The sequence below is a fragment of the Callospermophilus lateralis genome, chromosome 13 (genome assembly GCF_048772815.1).
Source record: "Callospermophilus lateralis isolate mCalLat2 chromosome 13, mCalLat2.hap1, whole genome shotgun sequence".
In the NCBI taxonomy this organism is placed as follows: domain Eukaryota; kingdom Metazoa; phylum Chordata; class Mammalia; order Rodentia; family Sciuridae; genus Callospermophilus; species Callospermophilus lateralis.
The window spans coordinates 108,316,075-108,340,465 of NC_135317.1; the positions used below are offsets into that span (position 1 = coordinate 108,316,075).

The window sequence follows — 24,391 nt, forward strand, 5'->3', positions numbered from 1 at the left end:
TGATCCTGAGGGAGCTTGTCCTACAGGACTGGACCGGCCCCGGAAGGCTGCAGCTCCTGGGAACCTGAGTCACATGTCGTCCAGCTCGGCAGAGACGCTGGGGTGGGCTGGGTGGCCGAGCACTAGCCCAGCCCACAGAAGGCCCTGGGTTCCGTCCCCTGTAATGGGAAAGAAAGGTGTTGGCCCTGGTGACCATGGTTTCTGAGATTTTAGAAAAAAAATAAGCTGTACGTACGGTCATCTCTTTTAGACGGCCACCTTGTTAGGCCCCCCGGTCATCTCTATTAGACGGCCACCTTGTTAGGCCCCCCTGGTCATCTCTATTAGACGGCCACCTTGTTATGTGCCCCTGGTCATCTCTTTTACAGGGCCAGCTTGTTAGATGCCCCCTGGTCATCTCTTTTAGAGGGCCACCTTGTTAGGCCCCCTGGTCATCTCTTTTAGAGGGCCACCTTGTTAGGCCCCCCGGTCATCTCTTTTACAGGGCCAGCTTGTTAGGCCCCCTGGTCATCTCTTTTAGATTGCCACCTTGTTAGGCCCCCCCGGTCATCTCTATTAGAGGGCCACCTTGTTATGTGCCCCTGGTCATCTCTTTTACAGGGCCAGCTTATTAGATGCCCCCTGGTCATCTTCTTTAGAGGGCACCTTGTTAGGCCCCCCTGGTCATCTCTTTTAGAGGGCCACCTTGTTAGGTGCCCCTGGTCATCTCTTACAGGGCCAGCTTGTTAGATGCCCCCTGGTCATCTTCTTTAGAGGGCACCTTGTTAGGCCCCCCTGGTCATCTCTTTTAGAGGGCCACCTTGTTAGGTGCCCCTGGCCATCTCTTTTACAGGGCCAGCTTGTTAGATGCCCCCGGTCATCTTCTTTGGAGGGCCACTTTGTTAGGCCCCCCCGGCCAGTCCGAAGTTTCTTGGCTGTGTCCTCCAAGGTGACCAGCACAGGAAGGTGGAAATTTTTTTCAGTGCTGGTGATGGAACCCAGGGCCGTGGACGTGCTAAGCAAGCTCTCTCCTGAGCGTCACCCCAGCTCAGCGCAGAGGGTGCCAAGGCCACCTCTGCCCCCACCCCCTCCCACGCTGTCACAGTGCGGTCAGCCGCGTGCCTTCGGTCTGCCGGAACTCTCCTGCCTGGAAACCTTCCCGGCCGCCCAGCGTTCTTGCTTCAAGTGCATTTCTTCTTTTCCCCTTGGAAATCAGCGCAGAGGACTTGACTGCGCCCTGCCCTGTCCCCGTGGAGGGCAGTGTTCGGAATTCCCCGGAACTTTCTAAATGCCAGTCTTTTCCAAAAGTGGACAGAGCTACCCAAATCAATTCTGAAAAATCCCCACCATCTTATGAATAAATTAAAAAGACCCCAGTGGGCTCCAGCCCACCTTGGCCACTCAACAAGTGGACCCCGGGGCGCCTCCCTCCCCGCCGATCTCCTGACCTCTAAGGAGCTCTGCATGACTTGTCCGAGCATCCCCTCAGGTAACGCCCACATGCGAGCTCCCTGTGTGACAGTGTGCTTGTCATCGTACCCCACCAGAGGGCCTTGGCTGAGCGGTGGGAAGTGGGCATGCCAGAATCTAGTGGGCAATGCGTGTGCCTGACAGGTGCCTGCGGGTTGTGCCCCTGGTGTGGTGGGCATGTCAGGGCTGAGGTTTGGAGGCCAGCCTCCCTCTGGCCCGTGTGGACCCTCTGTGGCCTACTCCAGCCTGCGGCCCCCACCCCACGGCCTGTGGTTTTGCTGCTGTGCCACCTCTCACAGCTCCTGCCTCCTGGTGCCTGTGCACAGCCTCTGTGCCAGGAGAGACCGCGCACTTGCCCTTCAGGGCTGGGCGAGGGTGTCGGAAGGCCCCCGGCAGGAGACGGGTCAGTGCCTTGGAGGAGCCTCAGCACTGTGCAGTCCTTCTGCCAGCTGCGGGCAGCAGGACTCCTGGATTTCCGCTGCCACATGCCATCCCAGGAACATGGGCATCGTGTATCTAGTCCATGTGAAAACTCGGGTGTCTCTGGAGACGCAGAAGAAAATAGACTCCCTCGTGCACTTCACGGCTGCGGTTGTGAGGCGTCCACGGGTGCTTCTGCGGTCACTCATCCTCGTGGCTCTGTGGAGTAGCCGAGAGCTCCTTCCACACATGAGGAGCCCAGGGCTGGGCAGAGGTCCGATCAGAGCTGCAGGCAGCAGTGGAGGGACTCCAGCCACTTGACCCCTGCAGACTGCGCCTGTCACTACAATGCACTGACTCCCAGCAGGTCCTTGGAGGCCGTGAGACAGGGCCCTGGCAGGGACCCGGCCCAGGACAGCAGGCCTGGCCCAGACACCATGGTGAGGTGCCACCTGCTTGTCTGTCCCCCAGATCCCACACCTGGCTCAATCAGGGTAGGCTGTGCCGGGCTGGGGGCTGAGACCATCTTCAGGCTGAGTGACCCTCAGACAGGGTGTAGCTCAACCTAATTCACTGTTTCTGAATTTTTATTTTTTAAAGTAGAAAATAAAATTGTAAAAATTTCTCATCCCTCTAGCCAATTTAATGCTGCACTTTAAGTGGATTTCCTAGGAATCCAGTCATCAGGGTCTAATGGCCTGGGTCTGTAGTCCAGCTCTGGACTCAGCCAGTGATACGACGGATAAATTGCTGACCTCTCTGGGCCCCCGTCTCCGTATCTGTAAAAGACGATGCTTACGCACCTGTAAGGTGCTGCGGCTGTGAGTGCTCAGCTCAGGTGGGGCGTGCCACGCTGGGGGATCGGTGGTGCAGGGCCTTGCTGCTGTGTCCCCTCCACTCTTGGGTTGGGGAGCAGGGACAATGCCTGCCTGGTGGAGCCACCTGCGGGTGGTGGGGACGGGATGGCTGAGGGGAGGATGGAGCAGAGCCAGGAGTTCACACCCCAGGAGGCCCGTGCGCTGAGAGCTCTTTGCCAGGCTACCCCCGCGAACCCCCAGCGAGGGCCTGCAGAGGAGAGGCAGGTCCTAGGAAGGGCCTCCTAGCTCTGGGCCTTCTCCCCTGCGCGGTGCAGGCCGTTGACCTGAGCGCCTGCCTAGAACGCTGTGGCGCGGGATCGGCGCACAGAGCAGGCCCTGCCTCGGCTCCGGATTTGTGTTCCCTCAGCCTCCGTCTGCTTGGTGTCTGTCTATCCAGGAACCAGGGTTGTGAGCACGGTGATAACAGAAAGGTGACGAATGGCCCGGAACCCCAAGCGTAGCACATCTGTTTTAGCAGTGGGGATGACTAAGCTGAACGAGAACCGAGTGCCGGGAGGTACGAGAGTTAGACAGGCAGCAGAGCCCGGCCGCCTCTGCAGACCCAGCTGCAGAATCAGAATGTCTCCTGTGCTGATCAAGCCTCTGAGAGCCTGCACCACTCAGCTCACTGAACTTAATGTGTGTTCTCAGGCAAAGTCGCACGACCTGGGTAGGGTTGAGCCAGCCAGGCACAAAGCCTCCAGAGTCGCAGTGACAGCACAGCCCTGCCCCAGGGCTCGCTGTGCTGTTACCTGGAGGTGGACAGGTGTGTGCTGTGTGCCAGCCGTCGTGCTGTGGGCTTTGGTGGCCCAGGGTCAGTGATGAAGGCCTCCGGTCCCATCACTGCTCCATGGCTCTCTGTTATGAGGACACGTTCTTTGACCTTGAGAGTTTGACATTTCTAACACGTCAGGCAGCCAAAAAGAAGTGATGCCCAGTTACTTGCAGATAGAGCAAGAGGCTGATTACGCCTCCAGAATCGACCACGGGCTCAGCAGGGCCTGCGTGGAGACAGTGTCACTGCTGTACCAGCTGTTCCGGCCTCCAGCAGGCCGCTCCAGACAGCTGAGACCTCTGACGTTCTCTCCATGCCTGATGAGATCCTGCACATCAGGCCTCTCCACCTGGGGCCAAGCTCAGACAGAGGCCGCTGGCTGAGTGCCGAGAGCCAGGTCCCCAGGTCACCCTGCCGCCCTGTCCCTCCCCTCAGTGTGCAGGAAGCTCCTGTTACTAACTCACTGATTGGGGCTCTCCCTGGTGCCGAAAGTAGCAGGTGCTGGGCCTTGGACAGGGCCTCGTGGCTGCCGGGCCCAGGGGAGAGGGAAGGCCAGGTCTGGGGTGTGAAGAGGTCCCTTCCACAGAGGCCCATCAGCCTGTCCTCACGCAGAGCCTCGGGTGTGGCCTCGAGATGGTGGTCCACGTGGTCCCTCACCACGACTCCTGCGTCCTTACATTTGCTCAGCAGCAGCCCTTGAGGCGTCTCGCTGCCCAAGCTAGGCTGTGTGTGCGGGACGTGCTCACCTTTGTGACTCATGGACGCACGGCCTCAGACCACCCTCAGGGGCACTGTGTGCCGTTATTCCTCTGCCCCTCGGGCGTGCACAGCTTCTCTGCCAAGGGGGGTCAGAGTCCTGACAGAACGGGGTGCAGGCTTCTCTGCGTGGCTCCATTCAGAGTTTCCTAGCCCCAGCCTCCTCTGGCCCCTCTGGCCACCAGCAGTGCACAATGTGGCGCGGTCACTGCTTCCGTGGTGGGCAGGCAGGAAGCGCTGCTGGAGTCCACTGCTGGGCTGCACGTCGACAGCGTCGCTTGAGAGGAAGGGCAGCGAGTGCTTCCCACTTCCACTGCCTCGGCCACAGGGGAAGATGAAGGGCACCGTCCAGCGAGAGGAGGGTGAGCGCGGCTCGTCTTGCCGCCCGACTTCAGAGACGCGCAGCTGTGCAGGGCGAGCAGCCCAAGCTGGGGCCTCCGGTACCCAGGGACAGCAGAGTCAGGCCGGAGACCAGTCCCGGCTCTCTTCCTTCTGAAGACAGCTCTTCATCTTGTCTGGATGCCAGGACTCCAGGCTGGTTCCCCCGGCAACCAGCTGGCTTCCGTGTCAGAGGTCGGGATGATGAGATGCAGGCGTGCAGGGAGGAAGGCCAGGCAAGGTGAGGAGGCGGAGGGCGTGGGAGAGCAGGGAGGACACCGAGCAGGACTTCTGGCTAGTCCAGGGCTGGCGCAGAGATCCCTACCTGCGCTGAGGTGAGAAACAGGCGCGAAGTGCGGAGGGACACACCCTGGTCACTCCAGGCCGCAGGACCAGGAGTCAGACCCGTCACAGCATTTCCTTCCTAATGAGGTGCTGGGCAGCCCAGAGAGGTCGTGCACTGACAGCTGTCTTCTCAGAAAAGACAGATGGACACCCGGGGCTGTGGGCTGGCTGGCCGTGAGCAGGCTGAGCACTGCCCCACCAGCCAGTCCCCAACAGTGGCTCCCGGGCAGCAGTGGGGACCCCAGGACCAAGGGAGAGCTGAAATCCAAAGGGGCATTCCTCCGACCAGCAGAGCTGCTGGGGGTGGGAGTTGCTGGGAGGAGAGCAGCAAAGGCTCCCTGGACACTGGCAGCCTGAGTCTCCCAGAGACCGACAGGACGATGGCACGGATGTCCTTCAAGCCAAAGACCTAGGGTTGTGTTGCTTGGAAGAGCGTCTGTTCAGCCTGGCCCTCCGTCCACAGCGTCTCTGCGTGGGGCTCCTGGGCTCTCTGGCAGCTCATCGTTGGTGGGTGCTGCCTTTTACATTTCTGCCTTCAGCTTCCCGCGAGCAGGGTCGGGTGGTCTCTGGGTCCGCCACTGGTCCCCTCCACGTAGTTCCTGACTCCTCTCCTGAGTCCCAGAGGCTCCCTGGGAGGGCGTGCTTCCCTCGCTGCGTCCACCAGGGCATCTTTTCCCATCTTGGCTGGGGAGAGGACCCTGGGAGGTCTGGGTCCTGTGGTCTCTCAGGGCCTGGGCAGAGGCAGGGGAGTGGCACTCGCCAGGGCGGTACCTGGCAATGTGCTGGCTGCCGGCTCCTCGCAGTCCCAGTCTCCCCTCCCCAGAGGCTCCAGCAAGCCTGTGCCCCGGCACTGGGCAGCTGTGAGGAACGCCTCGGGCCCTCCTGGATTTGGCCGCACAGGCCTGACACAGCCGGGTGCCTGGTTGTGCACCTTCCGTCGGCTGTGCCACAGCTGCCCTGGCCCCTGTGCACCAGCTGTCCACCTCCACCGCCTTCCCCTTGTCCAGGCTGCACTCTGCCCTCGGTCCCGGCATCTGCTTGTTCTCTGGGACCATGTTTTCCTGCAGCTGACCGCTCTGCCTGCCGCACTGGAGGGGCTGGGATGGCAGGAGGGGCTGCTGCGTGGAGGGTACCTGGGTGCCTGTCTGAGTGCGTTCCCCACACAGCGTGGGCAGGTCCTGCAGGAGCGGAGAAATGTGCAGGACGGGCCTCCTGGGCCCCCGTGGATGGGCTGTCCTGAGGACCTCCACTCAGCTCCCTCGCTTCACAATGAAGCAGGAGTGTCCTGTGTGCAGAGACCTGCCAGCTCAGCCACCCGAGACTCAGTCCCCTGGACAAGTCACCTCAGCCCCCTCCTCAGCCCCACAGTGGCTTTCCTGTGCCGATGCTCCTCAGCTTAGGCTGTTGCACCCTCGGGCTGGAAACATCCGGGCCCAGGACGCAGTAGCGCATCTGCCTAGCCGACACCAGGTGGCCTTTCACCCCGTGGGGCCACTGCCAGCATCGCAAGGGCGTCGCCCTGCCCTTCAAAGGCCCAGGAGGAGCTCACGGCCCATCCAAAGTGCATCTCCCACGGGGACCTTGGCAGGTGGCACCATCATGAGCTGAACAAGTTGGAAGCGGCGCCTCCCTCAGTGGGGCGTCTGCGTAACGTGGGCGGAGGTCTCCGGGCCTGAGGGGTGCGGAATGGCTCCCCACTCTGCGCTCCACGGCCTGCGTAACTGGTGCTGCGACTGCTGCCACGCAGGGAGGGCAGCCTCTGCCCTCCGTGGTGCCCACCTCCTCTGGCCCTCTCAGGGCTCCCGCAGCATGTGTGCCTGTCCCCGGTCCTAGGAGCCTCGAGCCTCCCATGTCAGAATGTCCCCTGCAGAAGACCGAAGGCACGTCCGTCGCGTGACTGGAGGGCACTCCCACACTGTCCGTCTTCCAGGGAGAGGGCAGACCGAAGCCAGTGCGCTGCAGGGAGGCCGAGGACGGGTCCCCAGGCACGGGATTGGACAAGGCCCACCGTGCCACTCTGCACCGTGGCAGAGTGCAGGGGTCAGCGTTGCCTGCACACTTCCCACTGGAGGCCCATTCCTGCAGGGAGCACAGGACGCGGCCTCACTGTGAGCCTGTCCCATGGCGGGGTGGCCTTCTGCTTCTGTCCCCACCTCCGGTCTCCCTCTCCGCTGGGGCTCGCTCCCCTGGTCCTGCCCTTGCTGGCCGCCCCTCCCCCGTGGCTCTGGACGTGGCGCTTCCCTGGGGCTGAGAGCCCTCCACCTCTAGACCAGCTGGGCCTCTGGCTCCGCGAGGGGTGGACTCAGCTCGTTCACTGCTCGGCTCCCCTCCCTGTCCCCGGGCCCCTTGGCGCCTCTGTGCCCAGTGATTGATTCTGGACCTCCAGTGCCCCCCCCAGCAGCCCTGTCCAGGGTCATCCCAGCCAGGCAGGACATATTGAGGAACAATTCAGATCGTTCCTAAAATGTCGATGCCTGCCTTACCTCCAGTGCCCCATCTGCGCCTGCTGATTTGCTGCGTTCTTTAACATACTGAAGAGCGATGCCCGTGCCACCCTCTTGTCTGCCGTTCACAGCCCTGAGAAGCTACTGCTGATCAGACTCTCACTCTACCAGGAATCGCTCGACACACTTTCTCTCACGGGTTTGTGCTCTATTAATTTGGCACAGGTTCACTCTCGAGACTCAGTCCCCTGGACAAGTCACCTCAGCCCCGCAAGTGGGCAGCAAGGGAAAGACTGCATGTAAAAGCAGGCCTTCGAGTTGGGGTCCAGGAGCGCTGGGTCTTCCAGGGCCAGCGTGTTCAGCCCTTGCGCTGCCTTTGGCCCAGAAGAGACCTTTTGGCTCCATGCACCTTCGTGGGAGCAGTGGGAATAGGGGGGACTGAACAGCTGCTTGGAATTGAAGAGGATTTAAGAGGATTGAAGCTCATCTGCATCTTTCCTGCAGTTTGTGGTCCCCGTTTCTACCTGGAATTAAGGCATACCCGGCCATGGCATCCCACCACCTGCCGCCTGATACCTGTTCCAAGACCCTTCTCACAAACGGACGTGCCCCGCTGTTGGAGAAAGCAGAGCTAGATGGCAGAGACGTACATGCATACATACGTGGACGTGGATTCACACGTCGACTCACAGAGAGATTTAGACAGATGCTTCTGATGTCTTAAAGAAACAAAGCAGGAATAATTAAAGGGTACTTATTTACATAACCTATAAATCTTTCCCGTTCTGGGGCTTCTCTGCAAGACTCCTTTGAGGTGTGCTATCTGCGTGTGTTGAATTGTCCCCCGACACATCCTGAACTGTCACTGGAGTTACCAGCAGATCTGAGAGTGTGGGGTGGGGTCAGACGGGCCAGGTTTGGTGCATTCCAGCCTGACCTCCTGTCCAGTGAGCTTGTCTAGGGACGATGACCTTCCCACCTAAACCATGCCGCGGAAAGGACGGGATCACATTTTCCTTCCTTTGTCACAAGCGTCAAACTTAAGAGAGTCTGTTTGGGGTGGTGGGGCCTGAATAAAATCTGGGGAGCATTACAGAGCTCACCCCGGGAGCCATGCCCTGGGATCCGAAGGGCAAGGGCAGAGCACTGGGTGGGCAAGGGCGGCTGGCAGCTCAGGGTGTGCATCCTGCAGACTGCTCCAGAAAGCTTGAGGACAGTCAGAGCCAGAGTGGGATTCCAGGTGCGGCTCCAGGGCAGAAGAGGCAGGGCAGGGCGGCGGTGGGAGGAGGGGCCTTCAGAGCACTCAGGCCTAGAGCCAGGGCCCCTTGGAAAGCCCCTGGTGGGCAGGGGCAGCGGGATTCCAGGCTGCACATGGGGCGGGCCGACCGGGGGCCACCCTCCCAGGGCCCCCGCAGGGGCTTTCCAGCTTTCTTACTCTGCATATCAGTGCTCAGCTCCTGGGCCCAGATAATTAGCATTGACGTAGCTCATTAGATAATTATTTCCGGCTCCTGTTTACCAAGTGTTATTATAGGCAGATCAGGGAGATCTTCTCCCTGACAGCCAAGTTCTGGAAAATTCTTGGCAAAAATAGACTTTTGATACATAAGGTGCTCGCTCTTTTTTTTCCTTTTTTCTTTTCTTTGAGCACTGATGACTTGCCCGGGTGGACCAGGTCCCCGGCTGCCTTGCCTCAGAGGGAAGCAGGGGTGTGGTAGGGGAATAACAGTGCGGGCTCAAGCCCTGTTCACTCGCTCGCCACCTGCTGGACCTGGGGAAAGCCACTTACCTTCCTGAGCCTTCAGAGTGGAGGCCACGCTGTCCCCCCGGTGGGGCGGGCTGTGAAGCGCACCAGGTCAGCGTCTGGTGAGGGCTCCTCCGTTCATTCCATCATAAGTGCTGGCGAAGCGTCTCCGTGGCGCTGGGAGGTGGTGATTCATGATGAGATCCACCTCCTTGCACCACCCAGCCGGCCAGCCACAGGGCTGTCAGGGCCACCAGCTCCCCGGGCCAGCTCTTCCCTCTCTCTGGCCCAGCTTGATGTTCAAGAGGCATGGAAACCACGTCTTCCCTCCCACCGACACCCACCCGGAGGCCCCTCTCCCAGGCTCCGCTGCCGCTCGTTCTGCATGTCAGGGTCCGCTCAGGAGCCAGCTGGCCGGGGCTCCAGCCCTGTGCTACCCTAGGCCGCCTCCTTCACCTCCCAAACCTCCCCTTAACGCAGGGACAACATCAGCACTGACCTCACAGGGTCACTGTGATGTCCCTCTGTGTGTGGCGTGAATGGAGGACACCTGTGCAGAGCAGGCCTCCAGTAAACGTTGGCTGTCACTGTCACCATCGTCCTGCTCTTCCCAGCTGGCCGGGGCTGAGCTGCTGCCCAAGAGGGCATCTCAGTCTCCAAACATCTAAATCCAGATCTAAGTAGAGGTCCTCCCTCGGGGCAGGGAGTCCGCCTTATGGGTCTCGTCCCCTGCACCAGGACAGCGCCTGCACTCGGTCAAGAAATCTCTGAGCTGGCATCTTGTGGGCCCTGTGTCTGAGCTGGTGTCACGTGGGCCCTCTGTCCGACATGGTGTCACATGAGCCCTGTGTCTGACATGGCATCACGTGGGCCCTGTGTCTGAGCTGGCATCATGTGGGCCCTGTGTCTGAGCTGGCATCACGTGGGCCCTGTGTCTGACGTGGCATCACGTGGGCCCTGTGTCTGAGCTGGCATCATGTGGGCCCTGTGTCTGACATGGCGTCATGTGGGCCCTGTGTCTGAGCTGGCATCACGTGGGCCCTGTGTCTGACGTGGCATCACGTGGGCCCTGTGTCTGAGCTGGTGTCACGTGGGCCCTCTGTCCGACGTGGTGTCACATGAGCCCTGTGTCTGACATGGCATCACGTGGGCCCTGTGTCTGAGCTGGCATCATGTGGGCCCTGTGTCTGACATGGCGTCATGTGGGCCCTGTGTCTGAGCTGGCATCACGTGGGCCCTGTGTCTGACGTGGCATCACGTGGGCCCTGTGTCTGAGCTGGCATCATGTGGGCCCTGTGTCTGACATGGCGTCATGTGGGCCCTGTGTCTGAGCTGGCATCACGTGGGCCCTGTGTCTGATGTGGCATCACGTGGGCCCTGTGTCTGAGCTGGTGTCACGTGGGCCCTCTGTCCGACGTGGTGTCACATGAGCCCTGTGTCTGACATGGTGTGACGTGGGCCCTGGGTCTGACGTGGCGTCACGTGGGCCCTGGGTCTCGCTCTTTTTTTTGGCGTCACGTGGGCCCTGGGTCTGACGTGGCTTTCTTTGCTGCTGATCTCAGCTGAGCTGCATTCCCTTTGGTGGTCAGACGTGACCATAGTCGGGTGGAACTGACACCTTGGGTGACTTCTGCGATGCTGTCCCCCGAGAATCTCCTTTGGCTCATGCCCACCCGCTGCCCACACACTTTTCAGCCCAGTCCTGGTGAGCAGGGGCACCGTGTCAGTGGTGAGCCACTGCTCTGCCTGTCCAGGGCTGGGCAGGGCCACGACACATGGGCAGACGGTCACGGTGGCCTGGACGATGGAGAGCGGTCACGCATGGTCCTGTGCGCAGAGCTCTGAAGAATGGTGCGTGTGTGGCAGGGACTCCTGTTGCCCGTTTTCACCAGGTCTTTCGCGTAAGCGCCGTCAGGTTAGGGCGTGAGCTCAGGGCGCGTGGGCAGAGGGAGCCGAGTCTCTGTGGGCGGAGGGGCCTGGTGTTCCTGACCGGCCGTGCTCCTCTGCAGGGGGTGCTCATCAGCTTCCTGCCTCACTGTTCAACTTGGAAAGGCTCAGGGAGGCTCAGGGACAGCTGGAGCCCACGCCCTGACCACAGAGGGAGAGGCGCTATTTTACGTTCTCCCCAGAGAGCTCCCTGCTGAGAGCAAGGGACAGCATGCCCCTTGACACCTGGAGGGCAGCCACATGGACATGGGCAACCCCGGGGCCCTCCTTGGGGCCCTCTTCTTCCCGGTCCTTCTCCCGGCCTCAGTGCTCTCTGGCAGCCGGCCACACTGGACTCCATAAGACCACGTCGGCCCCTTCCTGAAGCTAGGGCTGCTCCTCTGAAGCCCCAAGTTCAGGCGCCGCTCTGGGGTCTTTCTCCTGGACCCACTCTGTGGTCCACCGAGTCCTGCTGTCCCTTGCCCACCCCACCACACTGGCACCGTGGCTTTCCTGCTGGCCTCCATCCTCTGGCCTCTTGTTGCCCCTCCTTCCCACAGACGTCCGTCGGTTCCCGCCCCGTGACCTTCGTGCACCACCTGGGCAGGGGCTTGGGCTGCGGTGATCAGGGCTAACGGGTTCCGGCTGCGTGAAGAGGGCCGCCAGACCCTGAGCAGACTTACAGGCGTGTGATCACAAATGGCAGCCAGCCGTGTGGACCAGGGAAACAGAGGGCTCCGTGGGAAAGTCGGCGGGTGAGGGGATGGACGTCCAGGGTCAGGGAAGGTGTCCCCGAGGAGTGGTACACTTAGACCCACAGGTGGCACAGGCAGCCATGTGCACGTGGGCAGGGCACTGTCCACACCCGTGTGCCACGGCCCCGAGGCAGACTCTGGGGTTCCCGGCTGCCAGGGAAACTGGGGGGGCAGATGCAGAGGAAGGCGGGAGTCAGGCAGATCACACAGCCGCGGGGAGCAGGGCGTGGCTGCACTCTGCCGCAGTGGGAAGTCCTTCAGGATTGTGCCCTGGGGTGCACTGCCCAGCACAACCCAGTCCCAGGCTAGCCAGGGTCCACCTGCCTGCCGGTACCTGCTGCAGCCCAGAGCCCTCCAGAAACCAGGAAGCCCTTCAGGGGTCAAGGGGTGGGGAAGGCTTGGCTGGAGCTGGTGCCGCTTGGTGAAGCCTGGGGCAGTCTCCATGCAGGAAACCTTAGTTGTACCTGCTCCTCAGGTGGCCCACACGGCGGCTCTGAGGGAAGGCACTGTCCTGCACTGCACAGCTGCAGCCTGAGCCCCCACAGCCTCCGTGACAGTCAAGTGGCTGAGTGGCAGACCTGACTGCAGACCTGGGTCTTCTGACTCCAAGGCCAGGGCTCTTTCCGCCCCACGCAGCAGGACCTGCAGAAGAGAGGTGCTCCTAGGGCAGACAGAGGGGCTGGGCCAGGCGGGTACAGTGCCACTCAGGTGCCGTCCCTCCTGAATCCTCGGGGCTCGCACAGCTGCAGGGCTCCCCTCTGCAGGCAGACTCGCAGGGCTCCTGGGCACCCCAACATCTGAAGCCAGTTCTGCAGGCCTCTGAGGCTCACCGCTCTCCTGCTGGCCCTCACTCTGACGCCAGAGCCTCAGAACAGAGGACACAGGGACAAAAGCCAGCGCCTGAGTGTTTGAAGGAGATAAGGGACTCCCCTGAGCAGAGCTGGCCCAGAGCGCCTTCAGGCTGCTCCCCCCCCTGAGCAGAGCTGGCCCAGAGCGCCTTCAGGCTGCTCCCCCCCCTGAGCAGAGCTGGCCCAGAGCGCCTTCAGGCTGCTCCCCCCCCCTGAGCAGAGCTGGCCCAGAGTGCCTTCAGGCTGCTCCCCCCCTCCCCCCCCCAGCAGAGCTGGCCCAGAGCGCCTTCAGGCTGCCCCCCCCCAGTGGAGGACTTCTGGGCCCCGCCTCAGAGTCCAGGGCCAGGCAGCAGCACACCAGGGCCCTCTGCCTGCCCACTGCCCAGAACGTCCTCTGGCCCCACGGGCACGCTCCTCCTCCACGCACCGCGGCCATTCAGGTGTGGCAGACGCACACACAGGAGCAGGTCAGGGCATCTGTGTCCCCCCACATAGGACTTTCAGCATTGCTTATAAAGAGGTCAGCCTCAACCAAGCACCTAGATGGGGGTGACTGATGTCACTGTTAGGAACTGAAGGCACAGGGCGGTTGAGAGGGAGTCAGACACTTAGAAGCTGGGCAAATAGAGTCAGGCACTTAACCTCCGTCTTAAGTCGCAGCCTCTGTGAGGTGGGCTGACAATGCGCACCCTCCGGGACGTGGGGCCACCACCTGAGCTACCCACAGAAAGCAAAGTGGGCAGCCAGAGCTCAAGAACAGCTGTTCCCTCCAAGAGTGTCCATCAGGACCCAGGGCAGCTCCCCGGAGGGCCTCCCCCGCGGCTCCCTGCAGCTGGCAGCCAGGCGACTCTCAGTTCCCTGGGACTCAGTTTCCTCCTCTGAGAAGCGGGGTTGGTGCTTCAGCCGCCACCTCGGTGTCGGTGCAGATTCAGCCGGCAGGTATCTGAGCCCCTTGTGTCCACAGTGGCCGATGGCATCCCCCGGGACCTGGTGCAGGTGGCCACCTTCAGGCATCCTGGAAACCTTGCCACCTCTCTGCTCCACCCTGGAGCCTGTGGCTCTCCCGGTCTGTGTGTGTGTCCGAGTGGCCACCTCTGCTCACTGAAGCCAGGCACCTCTGTCTGCTAGTAAGACGCTGCCAGGGCCTGTCCCCACGGCGGCCAGCATCCCCAAGCCTCCTGCCCCCGGCTCAGCTGCCGCCAGGAGCTCCTCACACCTGCTGCCTGCTCTCGTGCGCTCAGCGTGGCAGCCAGGAACAGAGTGGAATGTTACTGGCGACCACAGACTCAGTTCAGCATCTGGCCACTAGACCACCCCGTCCTGTGCCTTCCTGCGTCTGCCTCCCTGTGTCGGCGCTCACCAACCCGGCCCTCCCACCTCCGTCCCTGCTCTGTGGTAGAACTGGGAAGCATCCACCTTCTCACCTCAGGGCCACTCGCTGCTCCCAGCAGCCGGCTGGTGGTACTGGCAAAGCCTGTCCCTCTGCCACATGCCTCCCCAGGGGTCATGTCCCAGTTCTAATGTCACTGTGAAGAGAACCAGTGCTTTAGTAGGGGGTCAGGTTGGGGCCCCTGGTCAGTAAGGGCTGCGGGGGCCAGGCGCAGAGCTGGAGAGCGGGGGTCGGCTTCCTCCCACTCTGTCACCACTTGCTCTGTGACGTTGCTGAGTGATCTGGCCTGAGTGATCTCCCTTGTGCAAACAGCGGGAGCCATATCTGCTGACCACGAGGCTGCGGCATGGGGCATCCAACGGGGTGCCTGGCACAGAGCCACTGCAGTAATGGCCTTGCCAATGGCCCTGGCTTGAGATCCCCGCCCTCTGCCCGCTGGAGCACCTCCACCTGGAGAGCCTGCTGCGCCCCGCGGCCCCGGCCTGCTCCACTCCAGTTCGCAGGTCTCTTTGACTTGGCTTTGTTACCTGGGCTCCAGGCTTTGGACCTCCGCAGACCTCTGAGGTCAAGGGGCCCCAGCCCAGGTCGCATTGACCCCAGGTGCTCAGACCTGGGTCCCTTCTGAGCCGTACCTGGTCTCTCACCCTCCTGCCTGGTCCCTCAGCCTTTCTACCTGTCCCCTCCTCAACCCCAGTCCTCTAAAATGAATGCCCGTGCAGCCTGCGCCCCGTGGGCCCTTCTGCAGGGCAGCTGATGGGCTGGGCAGGGGCAGAATGGATGCCTCCTCTCTTCCCCATGCTGGGCAGCATCTAAGGGTCAGTGATCCCCACCCAGCTGTGGTCAGAGGGGCTAGGTTTAACATGATGGCAGTGGACACCATGCTGGGGGAACCTGAGAGCAGGAGGAGGGCGGGAGAGCTGCGACCACCCAGACACCTGCTCCACGCTGGGCCGACACCTGCTCTGGCTGGCTCACCCATTCAGCTGACAGAGTCTAGTGGCTCCCTGTGCACCTTGAGAGCATTTGACCATCTGTCCTTGTCAATATCTCCTTGACCTTGAAGATCTGTTCACCTTAATGGCTTCAAATCAGGTGGGGAGAAATGGTAACAGCTGCAGGCTGGTGGGCAGATCTGAAGGGATCCTGAGTGTGTGGCCCTGACGCACACCCCCCCTTACGTCCAGAGGTCAAGGGATGCAGAGTGTCCCTGTACTCAGGGCCACACAGGCCCTGGAGGGCCACTGTCAGGGTTCATTGTCACCGTCAGATGCATGCACCACCATAGGATTAAGAAACTACTCCTGTCTCTAGACAGTGGTCACATCCGCAGTGCAGAGCGTCAGCCAGACTCAGCAGACCACTGCGGGGAGAGAGGACCCTGGGATGTCCTTCCAGGGGCCCACCAGAAGATTCCATGCCAGGAATCCCACTTGGTTAACACGGAAGGAAATGAGTGAGTGCCCTCCTGTCAGTTGTGGCCGCCTCAGTAGGAGACTGCGGAGAAGGGGCCGTGTGTTCACGGGCCGAGGCCCCTCATGGTCACAAGAGCTTCGGGTCTGAGACTCTGGGGGCCCGACTTTGGAGCCGGTACTAGGCAAGGTGTGGCAGGGTTGGGCTCCCTGCATTGCCCATGCCCTGCAGCAGCCCCCAAGTGACAGCAGTCCCCCAGGAGACTCAGCCGGGAGGAGCCAGAGCCAGGCAGGGGCTGTGAAGGAACCAGGCCCAGGGAAGTGCCCTGAAGCCTGGGGACACCAGTTGTGTGGGCTGTTTCTGGGAGGAGCAGCTTGTCCCTGGGGAATGGACTCCTTCCCTTTGTGGTCCCGAGGCCCCACACCGTCAGCACAAGCCTCATGGAGCTCCCCTGGCCTCACTGTGAATGGTCTGTTCTGCCCTCCTGGGTAGAGATGAGGCGGCCCACTGTGCACAGGCTCCCACGGAAGCAGGAGGTCCAGGGGCCTCCCAGAGGGCAGGAGCCCGGGCGGCCGGCTGCCAGAGCAGGTGTTTTACACGGTAGCCTCCGTGGGCTCCTGAGCAGAACGTGTGTCCTAGGTCCTCGGTTGTGTTGTGTTGTGTTGTGCGTGTGCATCTTATGCCCTCTGTGTCATCTCCAATGTTGAGAACACAGCAGGTGTTCAGAAAAGCCTTGTAAGGGCAGTGTGGCCCTCTGCACCACGGCCCCAGCCACCTTGTCTCCTGCGAGAAGGAAGGGACCATCCATTTGAAGAAGCTCAGGTCCCAGCTCACCAGCCTTGGTTTCTAGAGAGCAATGTCACGGTGGCAGTTCCCATTAATAAAGCGCCTTGTGTGCCAGGTACAGGGTAGGTTGCTTTTCACAGGTTTTCTTATTTATTTTTTAAAACAACCCTTAAGGCATGTTCTGTCATCGCCTGAGTGCATATGAGAAACAAAGCCCAGAGAGGCTGGACATCTGCACAGCCTCGTGGGCAGCAGGTGGCCACGTCCAGTTTGCACGCCGTTCCCCAAGTCGGGTCTCCCCCAGCCTGCCCTGCTCTGCCCACCCTCTCCCCAAGTGCATCATCTCCCCAAGTGCTTTGCCATTCTGTGGGATAGCTCGTCACTCTCTCTTATAAGTACAAATTGATTATTTTTAGTGAGAACGTTTACAAAAAGAGAAAATACCCTTGACCGTAGATCGCCACTCCTCATCTCGGGTGTCTGTCCCGTAGAACCGCCGTTTTAGCCAAGTTTCTATATACGACAGCGGGATTCTAAAATCCGAAGAACACAACAAACGCCCGCTTCCCTCTGCCTGCCGTCCATCTGCTCCACAGGCTGGGGGTGGGGGTCTCCCCCCGCGTGCCCCCAGCACCACCGCCTGGCCCTGCAGCCCCTCTGCTCCGCTAGGCCTGGTGCCAGCACCTAGCCAGGGACCCAGGGACACTCGTCCCCGTGTGTCTGCACCAGCCCCCGTGGCTGTCACTGAGACTGTCTCTGGACTCCAGAAGGGCTGTGCCCACTGCTGCCCTCTTGATCTGGCCCCACAGGGAGCCTTGTGCGCCTGCCAGGGTCACTGGCCCGTCCATCTCAGCAGCTTGAGCCAGCACTTGCTCTGGGCTCTGCTAGTGCTGCTGCAGGTGTGGCCAGGCCTGTCCCTGGCCTGGGCAGGGAGGGGCGTGGGGACAGAGCACAGACACACGCACAGGGTGAGGGCCTTGCAGGGGGACTCAGAGCTGCGAGTTAAGGAGAGAGGTGTCAGGTGTTTAAAGAGCCAAAGGAAGGGGACAAAGGGACCCGTCCAGAGGCCCCAGGAGGGAGGTCTCATGCAGAGAGCTCGTGATGCTGGTGCCTGAGAGCCAGGGGGGATGTGGTGGCCATGAGGCTGGAGAACCGGTGGGCAGCTCGTGGTGCTGGTGCCTGAGAGCCAGGGGGATGTGGTGGCCATGAGGCTGGAGAACCGGTGGGCAGCTGGTGGTGCTGGTGCCTGAGAGCCAGGGGGATGTGGTGGCCATGAGGCTGGAGAACCAATGGGCAGCTCGTGGTGCTGGTGCCTGAGAGCCAGGGGGACGTGGTGGCCATGAGGCTGGAGAACCAATGGGCAGCTCGTGATGCTGGTGCCTGAGAGCCAGGGGGACGTGGTGGCCATGAGGCTGGAGAACCGGTGGGCAGCTCGTGGTGCTGGTGCCTGAGAGCCAGGGCGACGTGGTGGCCATGAGGCTGGAGAACCAATGGGCAGCTCGTGATGCTGGTGCCTGAGAGCCAGGGGGACGTGGTGGCCATGAGGCTGGAGAACCGGTGGGCAGCTCGTGGTGCTGGTGCCTGAGAGCCAGGGGGACGTGGTGGCCATGAGGCTGGAGAACCAATGGCAGCTCGTGGTGCTGGTGCCTGAGAGCCAGGGGGACGTGGTGGCCATGAGGCTGGAGAACCGGTGGGCAGCTCGTGGTGCTGGTGCCTGAGAGCCAGGAGGGATGTAGTGGCCATGAGGCTGGAGAACTGGTGGGCAGCTCGTGATGCTGGTGCCTGAGAGCCAGGGGGGATGTGGTGGCCATGAGGCTGGAGAACTGGTGGGCAGCTCGTGATGCTGGTGCCTGAGAGCCAGGGGGACGTGGTGGCCATGAGGCTGGAGAACCAATGGGCAGCTCGTGGTGCTGGTGCCTGAGAGCCAGGGGGATGTGGTGGCCATGAGGCTGGAGAACTGGTGGGCAGCTCGTGGTGCTGGTGCCTGAGAGCCAGGGGGATGTGGTGGCCATGAGGCTGGAGAACCAATGGGCAGCAGTCGTGGTGCGAAGCGGCCCTCACAGGACCTCCAGGGCCACCCAGCAGGGTCCAGTGAGTGTTCTTAATAAACACATTTATGGCCAAAGGGCTGGGCGAGCAGAGCTGGGGCAGTCCTCAGACCCAGCTGGACGGCTGACCGCCATGTGGCAGGGTGAGAATGCAGGGACAGGGCTCTCGGTGAGACCGCCGGTCATGGGGGCGTGTCCTGCTTCCCCACATGTTGAGGTCTGACGTCAGAGAAGCACAGGGAGGCACGTGTATAGAGCAGGGTTTATCTAAAAAGGGGGAACGGTCTGCTCCCGGGAGGGAGAGGGGGCCGTAGCTGGTGTCCTGGTGTCCCAGGAAGCAAGAGCGACCGGCCTTTTCATGTGTCCTAGGCTCCCTTTGTTCTCCTGCCTTTCCCCCCGTGTCTCTCTCCCTCCTGCCCAGGAGACCAGGCCCAGGGATGCCCAGGGATGCTGGGTGGGAGGCCCAAAGGTGGGAGACGGGTGGGCTGAGGGGGAGGGCAGGATGGAGCGGCCCAGGGCACATCAACAACCTTACAGCTCCCTGCAGGGAGGGGCAACTCCCGGGACAGGTCACCTTGGCAACAGGTTGGAGCAGGGCAGGCTCTGGATAAGGGTGGAGGGAGGACTCTGAAGGAATTAGCGTTTCATCCCCAGGGGACAGTCTGCAACTTCCTGGACTCACCCAAAACTGGCCTCCTTGGTCCGACCTGACTCCATTTGCCCATCTGCACCGACGGCCTGTCTAATTCTGGCTTCATCGGGAGCTGGAGTTCGGGCTGCGTGGAGCAGGAGGGTGGCAACAAGGGGAGCCCGGCCGGACTGCCTCTCCGAGGGCGGAGAGGAAAGGACGGTCAGAGGAGGGCCAGGGGAGGCCGCAGGGCCAGTGCACAGGCCCCTCTGGGTCTGTCAGGAATGAGGAGACTCCAACCCAGTCGTGATGCCGGGGCAAGCCAGCGGGGAGCATGCACTAGACCAGGCTGGGGACTGGTGTGCAAGGGGCCCAGTGGCCAGCCAGGGGCCGTGGGCTGCATGCGCTGCGGGGTGGCACAGGCCTGGCTGGGCCCCGCCTGCTTCCCTCTCCCGGCCAGAGCCGGTCCCCAAGCTCTCCATGAGGAGTGTGGGGGGAGGTGCTGCAGCACAGGAGGGCAGTGCTGTGCTGGTGGACGGGCCGGCACCTGGGAGGCAGTGGTGTTCTCTCCAGCCCAGCGTCCCTCCCACGTCCTCTTCCGGCCCTCTACGTGCAGCCGAGTTATCACAGCAGCTGGCCTTCCTCAGAGAGCAGGATGGACACGGTGGTTAGACCACAAACTCCACAGTGCCTGCGTCCAGGAGGTCACCTCAGCTGTGACGAGCGCGGAACTGAGCCCCTGCCCAGCAGGGAGCGGGGTCTGGAGACCCCTGCTGCGCTGGCCTTGACCCTTCAGCTGATGGACCTGGGAGAGCTGGGCTTGGGCTGGGCAGGAACCAGGGTGGGTGGGCCAGCAGGGCTGAGTGGTCGTCCTGGAATGCGTCACTGTTTTCACAGCTGGCAGGGCCACGGCAGCCTGGGTCAGCTGATGTCATCACCGCCGCTGGCCTCCTTGGCGCTTCAGGACTGTGGAGTGCCGGGCGGCCTTCGCGTGTGACTGAGAACCAGGTCTGGGTCGCCGCTGGCCCTGCCCCTGGCTAGCAGAGCGCCCTCACAAGTTCCCTCCTGAACAGCAGAAGGCAGAGCGCCCCCACCTCGTGCGTCGACGTTTGACGGGGTGCGGTGCGTTTCTGAGCGCTTGTGTGACTGGGAGACGGCGCCAGCGGCACACCCACAACCAGGGGGCCCCTGACCAGATCGCCCAGGCCTGCAGTGCCCACCCGCCTCTGCCCATGTCGGAGTGGAGGCTCCAGAGGAAGGAGCCAAGGCCTGGAGCGTGCTGTACAGACCGAGGCCCAGGTCAAGCAGCAGGGCACCACATGGAGTCTTATCCACCCACTGAGACAAGCACTCCATCCCCTGAAGGCCAGGCTCTCGGGCTCCCAAAGTGGGGTGCCAGGACGTGGCCACGTAGGGACCGCTGACCCTCGGCCCACGGCCCCTTCCCAGCCCTCGCCTGTGCCCCACTGTGGACGGGCACCCCGTGCCTGTGGACACCCAACACTTGTGCCCACGCTCCACACGAACCCCCAACAAACAGCCACCCCTGGCCGCCCCTGGGGAAAGGCCTGCATGGGCCAGGAGGTTCAGAGCCTTTGGGGCTGGGAATACTGAGACCCCAGGTGCCCTGAGGTGGCCTAGGAGGAGGGGCACGTCTCAGCCACAGACCCCTCGCCAGTGTGGGAGGCCATGCCCTGAAAAGTGAGGCCAGCCAGGGCCCCTCTCACGTGGGGCTGAAAGCTGGACCCCCCAGATCTCAAGCCTGCCCTGGACGCTCTGCAGACCCGAAGCCAGCAGCCCCTGTCTCGTCCCACCCTCCTTCACACCTGCCAAGCAGCCTCCCTGCGTCCTGTCCCCGTGGGGTGGAGGTCCTGACACACCTCTCTGGGTGGCTCCAGGGCACCTGTCTGAGGCCTCATCACCTGCAGACAGCTCTGAGGTGGGGGCCTGGGGTTGGCTCTCTTCTGTTTTGATGTAAGGAACCTGAGGCTGGGGAGGGGGTTGCCTGGGGTCAGCAGCTCTGTCGGTTGTGTTTCTGGTGCTGGGCACAGAACCCAGGGGCTCTAAATGCCACACAAGTGCTTCACCCCTGAGCCACCCCAGCCCTTTTTATTTTTTATTTTGAGACGGGGTCTCATAAGTTCAGAGGCCGCCCTTGAACTCGAGATCCTCCTGCCTCGGCCGTGGAGTTGCTAGGATGACGGCGGGCACCGCTGCGCCCAGCTAGCCTGCTGTTTTATGGGTAGGGAACGTGGTGCCAAGGGGCAAGGGGCAGCACCAGGTTCCCAAGCCCACTTCCCGCCGCTGGCAACCAGCCCTGAGCCTCCACGCTCTCCCCTCCTGCCCTACTCCCTACTGCCTCCATGGAGGGCCTCTCTCCTCATGGCTCCTCACAGAAGGCCTTCCAGCTCCTCTTTACTGCTGTGTCCATGATTAGCACACCCCACCCTGGTTCCTCGAGGCGACTCCCTGAAATCCCTTCCCTTTGGAAACCAGTCCACCCCCTTCACAGCTTCTCAGACTCCTCTGCGTCTCTGGCCGTCTAACAAGCCTCCTTGGGGCTCCTTTGCCCCCAGGCATCCAGCCGGTGCCCACCACTCTGCAGCGGGTGGCTGGCCATTGTCCCTGTCCAGCCCCAACTCCTTCCTGAGCTCTAGACCCAAGTCTGCAGGGACCTCCCGGCCAGCATCCGCCTGGCTGGTCCCCTGCACAGAAACCGCAGCCTCCTCTCGTCTCCGACTCCAGCTCAGTGTGACTTACTCAGCAGATGTCGGCTCCTCCTGCTGGCTGCTGCAGTGGCCCTGGAGACCTATGACGTCCCTGCTGCAGAGGGACTGCGTCTGGGCAGCGGGTGGGGAGAGACAGACATTGGCAAAGTCAGGAACTTCCCGTGTCTTGTGGGGTGGACCAGGGGTCGAGGTGGCCTGGGACGGTGGCCCTGGGAACGTGGAACTGGTCAGCACTGAGGAGGCCAAGGGGCAGGACCTTCAGGGACCTGAGGGAAGGACGTGTCGAGCAAATTGAAAGTCAGTGCAGGGCCCTGAGGGGGGAGTTGGTGTGTCCAGTGAACAGCACAGAGGCCAGAGTGGGCCAGAGAGGAGACGGGGTCGAGGGGGGGGGGGACGGGAAACAGAGCGTGTGTGTCACACAGCCACCTCCAGGACTGGGACTTTTCCTAAGTGGTTTATGTGGAGTGGTGACTTTTTGGGCAGGGGAGTGACATGGTTTTAAAGACCTTAACAAGATCACGTGGCTGCCATGTGGAAATACCAGGCAGCAGAGCTGGAGGACTGGCAAAGTGATCCTTAGGAGGCCCTGGCCACCATCCCACAGCGGCCTTGCTGGACCCGGGCAGTGGTGGTGGAGGTGGTGAAGTCCAGAGGACTTGCCGGCAGGTGGTGTGCGGGACACGAGAGTGGCCCGGAGGGACTCCAGGGTTTTCATCAGCAGGCAGTTGGGAATGGGGGTCTGGAGCCCAAGGGAGCAATCCCGGCCAAAGTCGGACATTGGTCCCGGTATAGAAATCACGAGCCCCGAGGAGGTCACCCGGGAAGTGTGAGGCCACAGGAGGAGAGGAGCAAAGACGGCCCTGAGACAGCAGCCGGGCAGCGGACACCAAAAGAGAGAGAGAGAAAGGAGCAAGTGGTTGCAGGCACCATGAGCCTGGTCCCTGTCCTGGTCCCAGGAGACAGATACCACCGTCCTTCCCTCCCACAGGGCCAGACCTGGCGCCCTGAGTGCCGTGGGGGTAGACCCAGGGCGGGGTGTGGAATTCAGGGACAGGGAGACCACACCCTTGTTCCATCGGGGAGCAACCTTGTAAACACACACTCCAGGAAGAGTCCAGAGCTAGGATGAACACTGGGTCATGTACAGGTGACGAAGCTCTGGGTGCAAAGCTGGTTCAAATAAGATACCCCTTCAGTAAAGGTTTATTAGGCTTTACTATGTCCCAGCAACGTGCTGGACACCAAGGACTCAAAATAAGCCACTGTCTCCAGGAGATCATGATCCAGTGGCAGGACAGACACATGAACCAGTCGTTAAAAGCTGTCACCTGTAGGTGTGGACATACTCATGGGCACAGGCAGAAGACGGCCTTCTGGAGGGGTAGCCCATGATAACCCTGCAAGGACACACATTTAGCCACAGGGACACTTGAGCAGGAGAACGTGTGGGCAGGCAGAAGACGTGGCATGAGCCAGGGCAGGGTGGGAAATGGCAGGGAGGCTGGGTGGGAGGGCCACAGCTGTCCTGCTCAGTGACACCAGGGCTGGCCAGGAAGAGGGATCTCTCAGGGGTTTTACCATAGAAAAGGCCTGACCGTATTCCTAGGGGGACACCTGTGTAGCCAAAGAGGTGAGTCCAGAGGACGGGGACCATGTGGAGACAGGCTGTGGTAGCACAGCGGAGCAGGGGAGAGGAGCTGAGGGCGTGGATGGAACACAGGCAGCCCAGTTGGATGGAGAGGAGGAGATACATCCAGGTGTTGTTCATGGGCACGGTTCCCGGGATGCAGTGATTTGATGGCCATGGCTGTCCATCAGAGGGATGGGAAGAGCCCAGGGTGACCCCACTCTTCTGCCCAGGAAGATGGTGCAGCAGAGACCAGGAAGCGCCTGTGGTTCAGGGCAGGAGAGACGAGCTCACTGTGGGCCACATGCCGTCTCAGGTGCCTCGCGCACAGCAGTCCCGTCCCTTGGTCAAATGACTCCAATATGCTACCACCCTGGGGACGGTTCAGGGACTTCTCTGAAAACCATTATCAAAGCCAGCCTCTGCCCTGTGTGACTGCATCACAGTCACTCCATGGTGCTCCCTCTGTGCCGCAGGAAATGGCCACACCTGAGCTTTCGCTGGTTCTGCTTCAGGTCCTGTGGCAGTTCCTGCTGACCACAAGGGCATGCAGACCAGGGGGGAAGGCCCGGGCCCTGGGGCTCGCCGCCTCCCCAGGTCCAGCCCCGCCTGCCTCAGGTGGCTCGGCTGCAAGGAAGTGCTGTGGGCCAGCTGCGGGAGCCAGAGCGCAAGGGCGATGCTGCTGGCCTGTCAGTGTCCCCTGACGGCCACTCCAGACCACCGGCCACTCCAGACCCTTTGGAGAAGGCCCTGTAGGGTCCTCTGTCACTTCCCAGGAAGGAGAAATTTGTGTCAAACCAGCCCCTCCCCAGTTGAGGGATGGAACAGTCTGGTTTCTTTCTGTGATGATCAAGACCTTGGCAGTTACCAGGTCACTACCCAGGGTCATCCCTAGATCTGGGGATAGAAATACAAAGAGTGCCCCCTCAGGTCCACTCCTCAAAGCTGGGGCAACTGGCTCACAGGACATCCCGAGTCCCTCCACCTGGCCTTCCGCCACCGCCCTGTAGGGGCAGTGGGGCCGGCACGATGTGGTGGTGCGAAGCTCGGGGCCCAACGGTGCCCAGCTCCACCTC

At 61.7% G+C, this 24,391-nt stretch overlaps 1 protein-coding gene across 2 annotated transcripts in view; it reads left to right on the top strand.

Moving 5' to 3' along the window:
- Fam78b (family with sequence similarity 78 member B) overlaps window positions 1-24,391 on the top strand; it is a 69,851-nt gene that overhangs the window by 35,787 nt on the left and 9,673 nt on the right. The gene's annotated exons all lie outside the window — the stretch shown is intronic.